The sequence below is a fragment of the Triticum urartu genome, unplaced genomic scaffold (assembly GCF_003073215.2).
Source record: "Triticum urartu cultivar G1812 unplaced genomic scaffold, Tu2.1 TuUngrouped_contig_4609, whole genome shotgun sequence".
Classification (NCBI taxonomy): domain Eukaryota; kingdom Viridiplantae; phylum Streptophyta; class Magnoliopsida; order Poales; family Poaceae; genus Triticum; species Triticum urartu.
The window spans coordinates 1-5,583 of NW_024115211.1; the positions used below are offsets into that span (position 1 = coordinate 1).

Consider the following 5,583-nt stretch of genomic DNA (forward strand, 5'->3'; position numbering starts at 1 on the left):
GAGCTGTCCTGCGACATTGAGGACGCCCTCGACGAGTTAATGGCTCCCGTCGGCGGCGACAAACCCCCCGCCAAGCCGAACGGATTCATGGACAAGATTAAGGTCATGCTGGACCGGACCAAGGCTCACCATCAGATCGTGAAGGCTATCGATGAACTGAAGAAGAAACAACTAGTCCATGTAGCCAAAAGGTACAAGATCCACTAGGCCGTCGCCTCCAGCGCTAGCAATGCGTCCAACATTGATCCCAGAGCTCTTGACATGTTCGAGGATATGTCCAAGCTTGTTGATGTCGATAGACACAAGAAAGAGCTCGTTCAACTGTTGGCCGATTGTGACTCTACGCAACAGCAACCAAACATAGTGGCTGTTGTTGGGCTTGGAGGACTGGGCAAGACAACCCTCGCAAATCAAGTGTACCAGGATCTCAAAGAATATTTTGAGTGTCATGTTTTTATATCTGTGTCACAATATCCAGACATCATCAAAGTTATGCATGCCATTTACAGTCAGCTAAATAAGAAATATTCCCCTGGTATGGAGGACTTACCACAACTTATCAACATGATTTTGGAGTTCCTCAAAAACAAAAGGTACCACTTCTTCGAATCCTAACAATTTTATTTGTTTTGCTAGCTATCCAGTAATATGATTCTTCTTTCTTGTTGTTGATACCGACAAGACCCAGCCAAATGATGATGTTTGCTGGTTGGTATTGAGAGGACTCTTAGTACCCGCAAAAAAAAGGGCGCTGGTGAAAAAAAAATCACTCGATTTAGTTTCTCGCTCGCCCTTAGTGCTAAAGCCCCTTGATAGATAAGTGCTCTCATTCCTAGAACCCACCCGGGGCGAGTTGGTAACTGTATGCCTTGGATCTACTAATGCAAGTGAATGAAAATGTAGATAGATTTTCTCCTACTTCTGTAACATAACTTCTCTATGGATAAGCTTCAACCGCGGGTCAAGGGACAGTCTCAGGTAGACATTTTCCATGGGGCGTAGGCCTCCTAAAAGGTAATGGAGGCGTGCAAAGGTTTCCTCGGGCCAGACGGACATTGGTCCTCGAGTGCAAAGGAAGAACAAAGCTTGACTGCAAGAAATAATTTGATCCATGGACGGCACCGTTGTGATAAAGGTCATAATTCCAAAAGAATCATTACTGCAAGGAATAGAGGGGGAGGTCATAAGCGCCTATACCGTAAAATAGTTTTTGACGGAATAAAAAAGACATATCTGGTAGAATCATAACCTAAACACAAATCCTTGTTTTCTTGTATAGATGAAACAAAAATGAGAACTAAGTAGGTTTCGACCCATTAAAGGAGTCAATGGCACGCGCACAAAGCAGGAGGAAATCGGTACCCCCAACACAGTCATTAGTATGATGCTGATCTCTTAGTCTCTTAGGATGGATCGCTTTCTTAACGAGAAAGATAGCTTAGCCTTACCCCTTAACAATTGTCTTTATTGGTTGACTGACCCCTTACCACACAGCAATCAAACTTTTGTGATTACCGCGACACCTATGTTGGCATGCATGCTTAGAGAAGTGGCTACGTCAATGTATTTTGAATTTTTGATCTAGACAGGCAGTTTTGCTATTTCTCTCGTGACCAAGAACACATCCATAACACTAAGGCAGATACTATTTAGAAGCAACATGAATGGCATTTATGCTTCGAGCTGAGCTAACATTTGAAGAAGAGATGTTTAGTTGTTTCATCTTTATAACAAAGAAATCATTGATTACTCACATGCCAGTTAGGCCTAGCAATGTTGTCCCTTGTTTAGATCACCCCTCGGTGTAAATACCAAATGAAGAGTTTACCTTTCCGGGGGGGATTTAGCTTGTAAATTATTTATATTTCTTGAGGCATCACAATGTACTAGTGGAAACAACTAGTGAGTTGTTCATTCTAGTGCAAATTCCATTGGAACTTGTCCTGACCATGTGACCAAACAAGTATATGATTCAAGATGTATTGAATCTCCATTGCTATCTCTTTTTTCGGTAGAATTAATTTTATTTATATATTTTTGCAGGTACTTTATTGTAGTTGATGATATATGGGATGTGGAAACATGGAAGGCTATCAAGTGTGTATTTCCCACAATCAGTTCTAACAGTAACGTAATGATCACCACTCGTATAGATGATGTCGCCCAATCATGTTGTTCCTCTTTCCATGGCCATATATACAATATAAGGCCTCTTAGTATGGTGCACTCGAGGAAACTTTTCTACGAAAGACTATTCAACTCCCAAGAAAAATGCCCTTCACACCTTGAAGGAATTTCTGGTCAAATCTTGGATAAATGTGCTGGCTTACCTTTGGCAATCATTGTTATATTAGGTGTATTGGCTCATAGAGAAAGTGAAAAGGAACTATGGGAGCAAGTGAATGATTCAATTGGTCATGCCCTAAGAAATAGTACCATCGAAGACATGGTAAATATAATATCCCTTAGTTACATGGATCTTCCTCCTCATCTCAAAACTTGCCTACTGTACCTGAGTATATTTCCGAAGGATCATGCTATCGAGAAGGAGAATCTGATAAGGAGGTGGATTGGCGAGGGATTCATTCACAAGAGGGATGGGTATACATTGCATGAGTCTGGAGAGATGTGTTTCAATGAGCTCATCAATAGGAGCTTGATCCGACCTATGGAGATAGACAGGACATTTGGTGATCAGGTGGAGAGTTGCCGACTTCATGACACTATTTTTGATTTCATTGTATCCAAGGCCGTCGAAGAGAACTTTGTTACCGTAATAGGTGTACCTGGTGTTGTAAATCCTGACTCAAAGGGCAAGGTTCGTCGAGTGTCTTTGCAGAATGATGGAGAGATTCCACTGGGTCTCGATGTATCTCATGCCCGTTCACTCCATGTGTTTGGCAGTAATGCAAAAATCCCATCTTTATTGGAGTGTCAACTCTTGCGTGTTCTGGACTTCAATGAGTGTTTGCAGTTATAAGATGATCACCTTGCTGGTGTTGGCAATTTGTGGCACCTCAAGTACTTGAGGTTCAAGCATGCCCATGCCCTCACAAAGCTTCCAGAACAAGTGGCAAGGCTGCGGCATCTAGAGATTGACATATATGGATACAACAAAGTAATGGAAATCCCTGTGATCATCCAACAACAGTTGACCTGTTATGTAACTCTATCTGTGGATGATTATGTAACAGTGACGGATGAAGTCGCAGAAATGCAGGTACTGCGGGTGTTGGAAGGTCTCAATGTCTATACTCAGTCAATACAGTTTCTCGAGAGGCTTGGCCAATTGAAAAATCTGAGGAAGCTGAGCATATTATTCAACAGCTATGATTCTGGAGACAATTGGTATGCGGAGAAGTTGATATATTCCATCTGTGAGCTCAGCAAAGCTGGCCTCGAGTCTTTGCACATCGACATGAATGAGGCAACCAACGAGTACTTTGAGGGTCCATGGTTCCCCGATCCTTCGTGTGGCCTTCGGGAGCTTACCATCCATGGGGGTGTGGTCTCAAAGGTTCCGGCATGGATGGCCTCGCTCATCAAGCTCGAGAAACTATACATCCCCATGGACACGATCATGGAGCAAGACGTGGAGATACTGGGAGCTTTGCCCAGCTTGCACCATCTTTGCATTGAGCATGATAAGGATGCGAAACTTGAGCTGAAAGCTGCTATGGAGAAAGCAATGAAGGAGCACCCCAATCGTCCCACCTTGGTTTGGAAATTTTATGACTAGGTCCATTGGCTGGTTTTCAGGTATCAGTTTCATTTCTTCATACAGAACTATTTCTTGCCTTTCTTGGTTCAGAATGCTAATTCTTCTTCTCTTTTCCTTCGTACATATTGTTGTGGTATCTATGTCGCAATTAGATAATATCTCTCTCTTATCATTCGTTGTTTTCTTATACTTGTATGTGTTAACCAAGGCGAGAGCAGCCACAAAATTAAAGCAACCAAGGTGTTTGTTAAACCTCCTATCTGTACCAGTATATTTACATCTGCCTTTGCTTTTCCAAAACATGGATAAATGATTGTATCTATCTTGTACCTTCAAATCAAACATTCCATTTACACATTGCAAATTTTGTGACAAAACTTCGATTTGAGCCGAAGCTGGCCCCTGTTCAGCCAGCACCATTGTACCAGGAGCCGGTGGCGCCGAGCACCTGTCCTGTGTCCTCTAGGCATTCTGGTTTCAGATCTGCCTGCTCTATTGATTATCGTAGCTACGAAATCATAGTCTGCCCCAGAAGCAAACCATTAGTGGTACCAAACAAAGCCAGCAACCATGTGAGTAGGATACAATGTTGATCGGGCCGCTGTCACACAACGAGCGGTGCTCTGGATGAACATGAGGGTATGCCAAACCCCGTTCATCGCAGCTTCCATTTAATTCAGACATGCTTCTTTTAGTTGTTCCTGCAGAAAGGGACGTTGGATCAGCAACAACTGTTGCTACTAACTGTTAGCAGATATACATGATAGCTGTGATTAGTTAGTATCTAGCAGGTAGTTAGATATTGTTAGCTAACTTGTACTACCCGTACATATCTATAACCGAGCATATCTTTCTGTTGTACATGATCGGTTATTGTACCCTAAATATAAATAGCAGCCTGCGCCATCTGTTTGGATGTGCGATCCAATCTACCTCGTGTTTTCACATGGTATTAGAGCCTAGCTTCGACGCACGTCCAGAAACCCATCTCTCGCTGCGATTCTCCTCGCCGCGATGACCACCTCTCCCAACACCTTGCGTCCACCGCATCGGCAACCATGAGCTCCCAGCTTTCCGGCACCACCGGTGCTCTCACCAATTCCTCACTTCCAGTTGGGTCGATGATGACCGGGCAGGTCGCCGTGCCCAACCTCGCCCAGCTGGTGACGGTGAGACTCTCAAGGGAAAATCACCTCCTCTGGAAGGCCCAGATTGTCCCCATCCTGCGGGGGCATCAGCTTCTCGGCTTCGTCAACGGCGAGAGCAACCCCCCGGCGCGCCTCATTCCCGCCTCCACCGCTGAAGGGGCGGAGATGGTGATCAACCCAGCCCATACGGTCTGGCACGCCCAGGACCAGCTGCTCCTTGCCAGGATCCTCTCCACGCTCTCGCCCGACATCATCGCGCGCACGCTGAACTTCACGACCTCGGCGCAGATATGGGCGGCACTCGAGCGCATGTACGCCTCGCAGTCTCGCTCTAGGATCATGCAGCTTAAGAGGCAGCTCACGCACGCCCAGAAAAAGGACATGAACATGGCTGATTATTTTGGCCATGTCAAGGGTCTCGCTGACCAGCTTGCTGCGGCCGGCAGCCTCGTCTCCGAGACTGATGTGATCGACTACATGTTCACAGGCCTTGATAACTCGTACAACGCCCTCGTCACATCGATCAATCTGCTGCTGGCCAACGGCGGCATCTCTCTCGATGAAGTGTACTCGCACATGCTGGATTACGAGGCGCGTCAGGACAATGCCAACACCGGGTATTAGTTGTCGGCCAATCTTGCGGGACGAGGCAACGGAGCTCGAGGCGGCGGCAACGGTGGAGGTGGCTCCTCTGGCGGGCGGTGCGGGGGGGCA

General features: G+C 45.6%; 1 pseudogene; it reads left to right on the top strand.

The window, feature by feature from the left end:
• Positions 1–18: 18 nt before the first annotated feature.
• Positions 19–5,567, top strand: LOC125528066 (annotated as a pseudogene).
• Positions 5,568–5,583: the final 16 nt, after the last annotated feature.